At 41.4% G+C, this 13,648-nt stretch overlaps 1 protein-coding gene and 1 long non-coding RNA gene across 6 annotated transcripts in view; one reads left to right on the forward strand and one right to left on the reverse strand.

The window, feature by feature from the left end:
* The window catches only part of LOC309859815 (ERO1-like protein beta), a 195,455-nt gene that overhangs the window by 10,373 nt on the left and 171,434 nt on the right, over positions 1-13,648 (reverse strand). The window lies entirely within an intron of this gene.
* The window catches only part of LOC309859818, a 36,570-nt gene that overhangs the window by 7,761 nt on the left and 15,161 nt on the right, over positions 1-13,648 (forward strand). The gene's annotated exons all lie outside the window — the stretch shown is intronic.

Below are 13,648 nucleotides of genomic sequence, written 5' to 3' on the forward strand. Positions count from 1 at the left end.
AATACGTTATTGTACTGTAATATATAAAAGTAGTAGACAATTATGCTCTCTTCAGATTTAAAAAAAATTTCAGTTCCATACACATTTTCTCATGAGTGTATGAGTGAGTGTGTGTGTGTGTGTGTGTGTGTGTGTGTCTATCTGTCTGTCTATCTGCTCGGGAAGGCTGTGTATTCAGATATTCATAGGGCAGAATCCCAGAACCTATGCCCCTTGGAGAGGTTGCCAGTGCTTCCTGAGGGAGATGTGGTCTGAGGTGTATTTGGAGTGACGAATATGGTGTTTTCCTGGGGGACAGATTGGGGATGAGGGAATTGCAGAGAGAGGAACTTGTGTGAAGGCAATGGTGTGGCCACCATGGAGTTAAGTGCCCTCCGGCTTTTATCCTGTTGTGTGGTAGTTCTTGGGAGCCAGGAAGACCTAAGTAGAGGGCAGGGGCCAGATCCGGTTTTGCCCCCTTGATGATTGGCCCAAGATTCTCAGACTTTCTGAGATTTGAAGCATGAGTGCCCGGGAGTGTGAGCTCCCACCTTTTGGATTGCAAACCCTGAGGGTGTAGCATGGGCTTCCCTTTTGGATTGCAAACCCTGAGGGTGTAGCATGGGCTGCCAGCGTTCATCTTTCCCCAGCGTGGAGGGAACCTACCTCAAATGGAATCCATAATGAGAGGTAAGGAGGGCAGAGAGATGCAGGGTGAGAGGTGTGCAGCAGACCCCTTGTGTGCGGAGAGGTCTGGCTGAGTCTGTGCCATCTCCAACTCTGAGTTTCTCGGTTGCAGGTGCCAGTAACACCCTGTTTTTGCTTCAGCTAGCTTGAGTCATAGTTCTGGGTCTTGAAATGGAAAGAATACAGATTCATATGCCAGAAAGAGAGGGAGGAAATACCAGGTCAAGGGTGGGCGGGTGGGTGGGTATGTGTGGGTGTGCTCTTTCTAAGAGCTGAGCCAATTTATCATATATATATATATATATATATATATATATATATATATGTAGAAGAAGGTACTAATGAAAGAGCAAAATTGAAGATGCAGTGCAGAGAAGGGGAATACAAATGATGGACAAAGGTGAGGCCTTCAGTGGGATGAAAGGTGTCGAGCAGATCAGGCTTGACAAGTGGGACATCACTTCCTCTAAGGCCACTTGGAGCAACTAAGAATGGGGTCCTAGATGTGGAGGGAGCTCTCTTGCCCTGGCTTCTGTTTTCTCTGTGAAGGTAAGAGGTAGACCTGGCTACTGAGCCAGTTTTCTTGCCCGTGTAGTAATAGGGACTAAGGGTGTCTTGTTCCCTCTCCCATGCCTTAAAACAAAGGAATTACTGTAATCAGTAAGTCCTGTAACTGATTATTGTTGTTCTTTGGGGGAACACTCTCATAAATGCATTTAACTTATGTATTCAGTAATTGGCCAGAAGCCAGGAAATGTATATATATATATGTAAAACAAGGACAGTTAGGGAGTGCATATATTGTTTGGCCTTCCACTCAGTGACTATGTCCCCGAGTGCAGTGGGTGGGCCCAGGGAAGTGCTGTGTTCTCAATGGTCTCCTTTCCTTCATGCCTCTCCTCTGTGGGACCATCTGTCCTGCTGGGTGTGGCTCTAGTGGCTAAGGGTAATTTTGATCTTCTCCATTTTTGCCTTGAATGTCACTTAACCTCACATAAGATGTCTTGGGATTATACATATTCGTGTGGCACCTTGCCCTTTTGCAGTGTTTTCTTATATTCTCATTGGATCAATATGCTGCCTGAAGCTACCAGTTCGGAAAGGACTTACCTTTCAGATTCTTAGTCAAACTTTGTTTCTGACGTAGTTCTGAATGTCCATTTCAAGTTTTTAACTGTGATTTTTATAAAAGAGAGATTTCATTACCATTTTTATGTCTCTTGTATTATTTTAGAAACTGAACCCACATTTGAAAGGTATTTTAACAGTAAATATTTCATTTTACTATTGCAACTGTGCTTTAGCCTAAAAAGATAAGGAGCCCTATGATATTGTCTTGCGTTTGATTTTAAGTGATGGCACATATTCACTGAACATCAACCAAGGTTTCAAGGACAAATAGTTACTAGTGACACTGCCTGTGCCCCACTGTGGGACCATGAGAATGTATCACTTAGGCCTCTGCTTTGGGTATCATGACTGACTGATGTCTCCAGCTGCTGCCCTCTGGATTCACCACCACTTCTTAGCCAAAGCTGAGCTTCTCTTTGGCTACTTGCAGTTACTGAGCAAGTGGGGGATACTACTGTGGTCCACTCATGCAAGATCCAGATGCCTCTGAAGGGTAACTCTGGCTTGACGACTCCCAATGGGTTGGTCAAGAGCCTCTTTGGACTGAGTTGGGAGTCTGAGATCCTTTCTTCCAGCCCTCCTTCCTTCCCTGTCTCCTTCACAGGGGGTCAGACCCGCATTGTAGTTCAACCTCCCCATGCCATCTCAGGTCTCTCCCTTTCCCCCTTCACAGCCAGTTCCCCCAATAAATCTCCTACACGTGTAATGCTGTCTTGGTGTCTCCTTCTCAGGGAGCCCAAACTGACACACCATCCCTTTCCCCAGAGGTGTCCATCCTACCATCTAAAACCCTTTCAGGAGACAGCATGAGGGCACTACATTTTCCACATCAACTTTCTTTATCCTCCTGCCCTGAGATGATATTTCCTCAGAATTCCCATGGCATTTTGAACTTTATGTTTGGCATTTATGGCCTTTGGCTTTGTATCTGCTGGATGTTTCCTCCTAGATGATAAATACACTGAGAACTTGACGAGCTTCTTGTTCTTCTGATTCATTTTGGTAACATACTTATTTATTTGTAATCATAATAATTAGCATTTAATCAGCACTTTCCATGTGTCCAACACTGCCAGAAATACTTTTACGTGAATTAATTCAGGTAATCCTCCAAATAAGGTAGGTAATATTTTCATTTTATGGATGAGATCCAGAGGGGTCAAGAATCTTGTCCAGGATGACATAGCTGGTAAGTGACAGAGGCAGGGTTTGAATCGAGGCGGCTGGCTCCATGGTTCTGTTGTTCATTTAGCAGGTATTTTTTATTCAGACAGAATATGTTCCAGGTGCTATACTCAGTGTTGTGGTTGCCAGAGCTTACAATCCAAGTCTATAATTAACAACTATTTAAAAAGCAAACCCCAAAACGTGATTTCCAAATAGGCGTGTGTAAGTCTCTGGGAGAGTAACAGCTACCTGATATTTTGAAAAATTTCTAAAAGCCTTCCTGCCCCAATGATTGTTTTCACAAGCCAGTGTTCCCATTGTTAAAGTAGTGATTTGAGACTGAGAATTAAGGTCTCCTGAAAGAGTCCCCGGACCTTCTCCCTTGTGTACATGCAGTCATTATCACACCCACCCCAAGGAGAAGAGCTGGTAAGAGAGGACGAAGTGTGGACAAAAGGGAGAAGAGGTTGGGCAAAGAGGTCAGAGGAGAGGGGCAGCCGGACCAGAGGGCTGTTGGGAAGGATAGGCTTGGGTGAGGCTTCTTTCATGGAAACCAAATTGCAGAGACGCTATTGTAAAATTTTAAATATACAGCAACTGAAACGGAGTCACTGTCCCCCTCCAAAAGGACTGGTTCTAACTGGGAAAAATTCTTTTAATGATATATTTTGTAGTATTTCTAAGACAGCATGGAATAGAGGGGAACAGTGACATATGTTGCTTCTTTACAACTTCCGAAAGGGATTAATGTGTTTTATTTCTATACGGTCATATTTCTTGGACAATCAGTGTAAACCTCCATTTTCCATGGATTTTATGTCTGATAAGAGAAGGATGTGTTTGGTTTATTTAGGCTTGTTGTAGTAGAGCTTATGCTGAACTTTGGGTTAGAGGTAAAATAATATCTTGTGAGTGTGTGTTTGTGTCATATTGCAGCTGTTTATTTTGGAGAGAATGGTTCTGATCCTCTCTTTCTGTGCCTAAAATAAATATGTGCACAAGCAGACATATCATTTTAACTGAAGTAAAGAGTAAAGAATGACCTGGAAAAATAGTTGAAATTTATAGGACAGGATATAGTATATCCTTAGTACATAAAGAGCCCTATATATTAACAGGAAAAATTAGAACAAATGTTTAAATTATACATATATATGTCATAGATGAAGAAATGATAAGAACCAGTGTTTTAAATGTCACTTCAGTTTTCTAGGATATATAAACTTACAAATAAGAATGTATTTACCTATTATTTTAGCAAAGTTGCTGGTGTGTGTGTGTGTGTGTTAAGACTTTTTTTAAAAGATTTATTTATTTGACAGACAGAGATCACAAGTACGCAGAGAGGCAGGCAGAGAGAGAGAGGAAGGGAAGCAGGCTCCCTGCTGAGCAGAGAGCCAGATGTGGGGCTAGATCTCAGGACTCTGGGATCATGACTTGAGCTGAAGGCAGAGGCTTTAACCCACTGAACCACCCAGGCACCACTTAAGACTTTTTATTTATTTGACAGAGAGAGAGAGAAAGAGAGATCACAAGTAGGCAGAGAGGCAAGCTGAGAGAGGGGGGAAGCAGTCTCCCTGCTGAGCAGAAAGCCAGATGCAGAGCTTGATCTGGGCCCTGAGGTCATGACCTAAGCAGAGGCTTAACCCACTGAACCACCAAGGTGCCTAGTGTGTATTTTTTCCCTTAATGATTCCTCTTGGTTATCTGTGTTTTCTTTCCAATATACCTTTGGTAGAATTCTAATTTAGTATGATCTCTCTGGAAAGTAATTTGTTAGTATGTGCTAATATGCTAAAACTGTACATATCATTTAGCTTAATTTCCTTTCTTAAGAAATGATGACAGGTACACTTAAAGGTGATTAAAAATGCATTGCAGCATTGTTTTCACAGTAAAAATTTTGTTCATTGAGGAAAATTTCACATAATATAAAATTAACAATTTTAAAGTGAATAATTCACTGGCTGTAAATGTTCTACATTTATAGTACTGTGTAATCATCACACCTCTATCTAGTTCCAGAACATTTTCATCACTCCAACAGAAAAACCTTTACTCAGGAAGCAGTCTCTGTTCTTTCCTCCCTCCAGCCCTGGCAACTACTTGTGTGTGTGTTTAACCAGTTGGGGGATTTTTTTTTCTTTTTAAAATTATTGTGTTCCACCCAAGTGATAGTACAGTTGACCCTTGAACAATGGGTTTCAAGTGCATGGGTCCAATTTATGTGATTTTTTTTTTTAATAACACTACAGAAATGTAAATGTATTTTATCTTCCTTATGATTTTCTTAATAGCATTTTCTTTTCTCTAGCTTACTTTATTGTAATATGCACAGCATACGATGCGCATATTACATGTATACAAAATATGTGTTAATTGTTTATGTTATCAGTGAGGCTTCTGGTCAACAGGCTGTTATGAGTTAAGATTTTGGGGAGTCAAAAGTTAAATGGAGGGAATAGTCACCCCTAGTCCCTGCATTGTTCAAGGGTTAGCTGTATATGTTGAGCATATTTGTATGAGTCAAGACTCTTGGTTGTAAGTGGCAGAAAGTCTGACTTCAAAAGGAGGGGATTTAATGATACACAGGACTATTCCATGGGTACATTTGGCTTTAAGTATGTAAGACTGTTGACAGGGATGTAAGTGGAGTCCAAGACACCCACACATTCTCACATCCACTCTCTTTGTTGACCTCCCTGTAGGTGAAAATTATTCATTTCCACTCTTGGCTCTGTGTTTGTTTCTTTTCTGTGCTTCCGCCTCATTGTCAGGCAATCTCTGCCAGGTGCAGGAGAGATGGTCCCTTAAATCTAGTGACTCTTGAGAAGAGTGTGGCCCCTCTGGGCTCTATGTCTTGAGACCACATTGATTGGCTTTCCTTGGGTCATGGACCTGTTCCTATAGGAGATGGTATACTCTGATTAGCTGGCCTGCATATTATTTGCCCTTATCCTAGAGACTTAATCTCATTCTGGCTCATATATTCCTGAGAAAGTAGTTCTGGAAAGGCATTCTGATACATTCTCACATAAAACAGTACTGCTCATATCTCTGCTCATGCCCATGTGTATCAAGAGAGCATTGACTTTTTTGTTGATAATCCTAGGTCACTGAGAAAACATTACATGACATTTTATGTTTTACTTAAAACTGTGGGAGTTAAAGTGGGGGATTTATCTAATTGGAGGAAAGTAATGGTTTCCCTTTTAATAAATGGATTTCCCACTCTTTGAGTTCTATGTTAGATAGTATACACTTTTTTGAAGTCATTCTGCAACTAGACACTGAAGGCTTGCTGTGGGCCAAATGAAGCTCCAGTTTCATGAGATTTTCAGTCTATTAGGGCAGATGGACAATAAACAAATAACAAATAAATGTATAGTTTCAGGTAATGATTATAGGAAAATGAAGCTTGATTGGGGAGTGTGTATGCTGATCTAGATAGCAGGGTCAGGGAAGGCCTCCCTGAAGAGGGGTTTAGTGTCAAGAACTGGATTGAGCAGGGAACAGTTTTGGATTATTTATGGGAGTAGTGTTCCAAACAGAGGGAACTGTAAATATAAAGACTCTGAGTCATCAATACGCTTGATAATCTAAGGGAAGTCAATAGAGTTGGAGGAGATGGGAGTGGACGAGGAAAGGGTAGGACCAGGTGGGGCTTCTAGGTCTCACTGAGGACTTGGGTTTATTTTATTTTATTTTTTTTGAAGGGTGAGATGGGAAGCCCCAGGGGGTGGATGAGCAGTGGAATGACCTGAGTTGACCTTCAGGATCTTTCTTTGTAAAGAACTCCTTTCTTTTCTTTTGATTTGCTTTATAAAAAGTCTGATTCTTGGCGCTAATGCTGAGCAGTGACTGGAGACAGCAAAGGGAAGAGGTAAGGGAAAAATGTGGTGCTGGAGAAGAGAAGTGAGTAGCCATGGAATCCATAGCAGGATCAGGTTTTGCAGAAGTTGGGCACACATGGTCTGTGTCTGTCCTTACTGTGGCAGTGAGCAGTGATGAGAAGACAGGCTGGCTGTAACCCATGGGACAGGAAAGCTAGACTGTTGTAGGCCTTGTAACAGGGCCCACACAGCAGCCCAGGCTTGTAACAGTATGGAGGCAGACTTGCTATGTTACCCCAAATATCAATAAGAGGCAAGAAGCAGATATATAAGATAGTACCCCTGCCATGTCTGGGTGGCTCAGTCAGTGAAGCATCTGACTCTTGATTTTGGCTTAGGTCATGATTTCAGGGTTGTGAGATTGAGCCCTGTGTCAGGCTGTATGCTGGGTATGGAACCTGCAAAATTTTCTCTCTCACCCTCTCCCTCTGCTTCTGCTCCCACTCCCCTCCTCTCTTTGGCTCTCTCTCTCTCTCCCTCAAAAAAATACCCCTGATGTTGACAAAAAGTGGAGATAGATCTTCCAGCTGCTATAAAAGAATGAGCGCAGGAAAATATTGATTGGTTAGGGTAATATTAATTTATCTATATAGATGATTGCCAATAGAAGCCAATGCTTGGCTTCATTTCAGGAACCTGCTAAATTAGGGCCCCATTTGTACTTTATATTGTGTTTCTTAATGCAAAGACCCGAGGGAGTCTTGATCTCTGACTCTTGATGTCTCTTTTCAGTATAACCTGAAAAGACCTGATTTTTATAAACCATTGTTGCTAGCTGATGGAATACCTGATGGAGATTGTATTCTGGAAGTTGCTTGTTGGTGCCAGGTTTACACAGAACGAATAAACATGACTGAATGTGTGCTAAGGCCACCAGGTCTTGTATATGAACTTGTCATGATTGGTAATGTCATCATCTTTTCCATTCAGGGGTGTCACACATGTGCTTGACTCTGGGTCAGTGCAAGTTATTGAGTGGCTGAGTAGAGATAATTTCTTTCTTCCTGGCTCTGTTATTTTTCTGCACCTTTTGGTAAATGACAATTAGAGAAACACAGCTTTCACTAAAGATACCAAACGGGCCATTACAAGGTATTACCTACAACATATGTGTTGTAACAGTTCTATTACAGTGTTGGACAGAAGAAATTTAAGTTATTTGCTTTAGGGGGCATTTTGGTATTGGTGAAAATACTATTTAATATATTGTTTGTGTCTTGAATGCACTTCAGTTTTAAAGAGTAAGATAGGTTTGGAGAACATTATAGTTTGGTGTTGTGTTTGCTGAGTTGTTCTTTCCTTTGTTATAGGAATTAGGCTTTGAAAAATGTCTGAAAAAAGATCTCTTCAAAACACTCTAGCGGCTCTTTTTTTTCCCTTCCGTTAGTTCCCGCTCCCACCCTACTTCCCCTCTCTGGTAACAGCAAATCTGATTTCTCTTCCAATGCATCAGTCAGTTTCTTTCTCTTTCTTTCTTTCTTTCTTTCTTTCTTTCTTTCTTTCTTTCTTTCTTTCTTTCTTTCTTTCTTTCTTCTCCATGTACAGGTGAGATCATTGAGTACATATTTGTCTTTCTCTATCTGACTTATTTTATTTAGCATAAAGCCTTCAAGATCCATCCATGTTGTTGTGTGTAGTTTTTTTTGGCTATGAAATTTAATGTACTCATTGTAAACATTGGAATGATACAAATGAGCAAAAAAATAATTGAAGTATGAGAAAGCTCATACAGTTTTACCTGAATGGTCATTAGGCAGAGTCTAACCCTAGACTTTTTTGTTTGTTTGTTTTAAAGATTTTATTTATTTATTTGACAGACAGAGATCAGAAGTAGGCAGAGAGGCAGGCAGAGAGAGAGGAGGAAGCAGACTCCCTGCTGAGCAGAGAGCCCAATGCAGGACTCAATCCCAGGATCCTGGGATCATGACCCGAGCCAAAGGCAGAGGCTTTAACCCACTGAGCCACCCAGACACCCCTAACCCTAGACTTTTGACTTAATATTTCTTGGCCATTTTTCCACATCAGTAAGTGAAGACTTACATAATACTTAAATGGCTTTCTTATGTTCTGCTAGACTCCTATAACAAATGATCTGCCACCCATTCCTCAGGTTGTGGGTTTCTGGCTTTCCCATGCTGCTAGCATATTGAGGCCTGGGAGTGAGAAGAGGCTGCCTGGTGACCAGAGGCCTTTGGCTTTTTCTGTAATGAATGCAGTGGGCTGTGTTTATAGCTGCTGGCGGGCTGGGGGGACATTGTGATGGATTTTCAGAGGTAAAGAGAAGCCTTTGGGGAAGGCCATTTCAGCCTTTGCTGAGGTTCTTTGGGGGAAAGAGCACCTTTGTAACCTGTCCAGGAGAAGGTCATTCCATGTGCAAGCTGACTTTGGTGTCCTAAATAAACCAACGTCTGGGTCAGTCCACTTTTAGATTTAGCAACTCTTTAGTTCTGTGACTTCTACAAGATCTTTAGGATTTTAAAAAAACCATGTTTTGGGGGCACCTGGGTGGCTCAGTTGATTAAGCATCTAACTTCAGCTCAGATCATAATCTCAGAGTCCTGGGATTCAGCCCTGTGTCAGGCTCCCTGCTTAGCAAGGAGTCTTCTTCCCCTCTCCCTCTTCCCCTCCCCCACTCCTATTCTCTGTCTCTCTGTCTCTGTCCCTGTCTCTCTCTCTCATATTTTCTCTCTCTCTCAAATGAATCAATAAAATCTTTAAAAAATCATTTTCCAGTTATACTTCCCCATACCTCCTCAATTACTTCCTGTTAATACTGATATGGCAGAGCAGTGTGGGATCCTGACTGCTTGGGTTCAAGGCTAACCTAACCTCTCTGACCTTCTACTCACCCTAAGGATGGTACCTGCTTCCTATGGCTACTAGAGGTTTAATTAAGTTAATATAATCAAAGCTCTTGTAAGCCATTACTATAATAAATAATTATTTGACGTAAGTAAGATGGCTCCCTCTGCCCTCATCATCACTTTTCTACTTCCTTAGTTGCTGGAGATGGTTGCAGGTAGTGGTTACCAGCTAGCTTCTGCTTTATCTGTTGTTTTATTTCTATCAGTGACTCCCTGATGAGTGGTTTTGACTGTACTATAGGCTAGCCCCAATTTAGATCAAGAGAAGCAGAAGCAATTTTGCATTGACTTAAAAGTGTGAGGGGACGCCTGGGTGGCTCAGTTGGTTAAGCAGCTGCCTTTGGCTTGGATCATGATCCCAGCGTCCAGGGATTGAGTCCCACATCTGGCTCCTTGCTCGGCAGGGAGCCTGCTTCTCCCTCTGCCTGTGCTCGCTCTCTACCCCCCCCCCCCGATAATTAAATAAAATCTTAAAAAAAAAGTGTGATGGAACTTGATCCTACTGAAGGTATAGATATATTAAAATGTATATGAAGCACATTTGACTTAAACATTGTATATCATTGGTATATATTTATGTTGTGTGTTATATTGGTACTCCCTATTAGTTAAAAAGAACATGTTAGGATCCTATATTTGAGAAATGTATGTCAAAATATTTAAATAAAGTAGCTCTACTTTTTAAAACTTTAGCACTAGGCAATTGGGTTCCGTCTTTATATAGAATGACTTTTACATGTGGATTGCCAGTTCTGGATTAAAAAGGGTTAATGTCTTCCTGACTTGTAAGAATTTTATTTTCTACATCTTGATTACTTTCTAAATATAAAGATATGAAAATAGTCCATTTTCTTAGGATGGCTATCTTTTACAACTTCTTCAGTCATAACCGATAATTGTTTCCTGTTCAACTGTCAGGTTTTATTTCAGTGTTTACAAGGATGTTTTTGGATGCAGGTAAAAGAAACCTGGGACGCCTGGGTGGCTCAGTTGGTTGGGCAGCTGCCTTCGGCTCAGGTCATGATCCCAGCGTCCTGGGATCAAGTCCCACATCGGGCTCTTGCTCGGCGGGGAGCCTGCTTTTCCCTATGCCCCTGCCTGCCATTCTGTCTGCCTGTGCTCGCTCTCTCCCCTCTCTCTCTGATAAATAAATAAAATCTTAAAAAAAAAAAAGAAACCCGAAATGCAAATGACAACTTTTTTTTTTCCTCCTATAAAAGCAGCCCCAATCTAGGATGAGCCCTGAGACAGCTAATTCATTCGGCAGTCCTGTGATGTTAACAGCTAAGACCTGCTCTGCCTCCCTGTCTTGCCATCCTTAGTGTCCTCAGTGTGGCAGTCTTGTCTTCAAGGTGGCAAAATTCCTGCAGCCCTTACAAGCATTGCACCCAGAAAGAACAACATCCAGAGGCAGAAACGGAAGAAATTCTTCTTCTTTGTGTCTCTTTAAAAACAATGAATCTTTTCCATACATCTCCATCATAATTCTTCCCATTTCTTATTGAAGTGTTAGGTCACAGGCTTGAGCCTCAACCTATCACTGGCAAGGGGTGTGTTGGCACTGTAATTTGCTCAGCATCATCAGATCTTCCCTCCTAGGGCCAGGGACAGGCCAGCCTCCCGAAAGGACATGGCTCTGTGCAGATATGTGCTCTGTTAGGAAGAGTAAAAGTCTGATTGTGGGAATCGGTGGGGTGGGGGGCTGGAGGGAAACCAACAGTGTCTCTCTAGGCCACTGTTAATTTTTAGTTTAAATGATGTGGAGAATATCTATGGAAGTAAATTATTAATCATGGTAACATTTTGGATAAGTGTATGTTTTTAGGGAAGAATTTAAAATTTTGCACTCTAACTGGTGTATACAACAGGCTGTAATGGATATAAGAAACAAATCTATCAGCAAAGCTAAAAGAGGAGTTTGGTTCACTTTTTGCAAGGAGGAATATATATGTAGTTTAGGCCCCAGTATGCTTCAGAATCATTATGCCAGGGTTCTAGGGGCCTTTTCCTTCTCTTGGGCCAGCCTGGTTGTGCTTGGGCACACAGGCACATGTGTATCTGCTGTTGGCCCTGGAGAGGACTGTAAGTTGGGTGAACAGTATGGATGGAGGTCACTGGCATGGTGGGAAAAAAGACTGATTGACTTGGATGATTGGTTGGTTGGGTGGAATTAAAGTGTTTTTTTTTTAATTATATATCACAAGTTACATATTTATGAAGCTTATTCTTTCACATATGCATTCAATATTTAAAACAATTTTTTAAATTTTTAATTTTTTATAAACATATAATATATTTTTATCCCCAGGGGTATAGGTCTGTGAATTGCCAGGTTTACACACTTCACAGCACTCATCATAGCACATACACTCCCCAATGTCCATAACCCCACCCCCCTCTCCCAACCCCCTCCCCCCAGCAACCCTCAGTCTGTTTTGTGAGATTGAGTCACTTATGGTTTGTCTCCCTCCCAATCCCATCTAGTTTCATTGATTCTTCTCCTACCCCCTTAAGACCCCATGTTGCATCACCACTTCCTCATATCAGGGAGATCATATGATAGTTGTCTTTCTCCGCTTGACATATTTTGCTAAGCATGGTACCTTCTAGTTCCATCCATGTTGTCGCAAATGGCAAGATTTCATTTCTTTTGATGGCTGCATAGTATTCCATTGTGTATATATACCACATCTTCTTGATCCATTCATCGGTTGATGGACATCTAGGTTCTTTCCATAGTTTGCCTATTGTGGACATTGCTGCTATAAACATTCGGGTGCACGTGCCCCTTCAGATCACTACGTTTGTATCTTTAGGGTAAATACCCAGTAGTGCAATTGCTGGGTCATAGGGCAGTTCTATTTTCAACATTTTGAGGAACCTCCATGCTGTTTTCCAGAGTGGTTGCACCAGCCTGCATTTCCACCAACAGTGTAGGAGGGTTCCCCTTTCTCCGCATCCTCGCCAGCATCTGTCATTTCCTGACTTGTTGATTTTAGCCATTCTGACTGGTGTGAGGTGATACCTCATTGTGGTTTTGATTTGTATTTCCCTGATGCTGAGTGATGTGGAGCACTTTTTAATATGTCTGTTGGCCATCTGGATGTCTTCTTGGCAGAAATGTCTGTTCATGTCCTCTGCCCCTTTCTTGATTGGATTATTTGTTCTTTGGGTGTTGAGTTTGCTAAGTTCTTTATAGATTTTGGACACTAGCCCTTTATCTGATATGTCATTTGCAAATATTTTCTCCCATTCTCTCAGTTGTCTTTTGGTTTTGTTAATTGTTTCCTTTGATGTGCAAAAGCTTTTGATCTTGATAAAATCCCAATAGTTCATTTTTGCCCTTGCTTCCCTTGCCTTTGGCGATATTCCTAGGAAGATGTTGCTGCGGCTGAGGTTGAAGAGGTTGCTGCCTGTGTTCTCCTCAAGGATTTGGATGGATTCCTTTCTCACATTGAGGTCCTTCATCCATTTTGAGTCTATTTTCGTGTGTGGTGTAAGGAAATGGTCCAATTTCGTTTTTCTGCATGTGGCTGTCCTATTTTCCCATCACCATTTATTGAAGAGGCTGTCTTTTTTCCATTGGACATTCTTTCCTGCTTTGTCGAAGATTAGTTGACCATAGATTTGAGGGTCTATTTCTGGGCTTTCTATTCTCTTCCATTGATCTATGTGTCTGTTTTTGTGCCAGTACCATGCTGTCTTGTTGATGACAGCTTTGTAATAGAGCTTGAAGTCCGGAATTGTGATGCCACCAACTTTGGCTTTCTTTTTCAATATTCCTTTGGCTATTTGAGGTCTTTTCTGGTTCCATATAAATTTAAGGATTATTTGTTCCATTTCTTTGGAAAAGATGGATGGCACTTTGATAGGAATTGCATTAAATGTGTATATTGCTTTAGGTAGCATAGACATTTTTGCAATATT

This window comes from Mustela nivalis, assembly GCF_964662115.1.
Source record: "Mustela nivalis genome assembly, chromosome: 2".
In the NCBI taxonomy this organism is placed as follows: Eukaryota; Metazoa; Chordata; class Mammalia; order Carnivora; family Mustelidae; genus Mustela; species Mustela nivalis.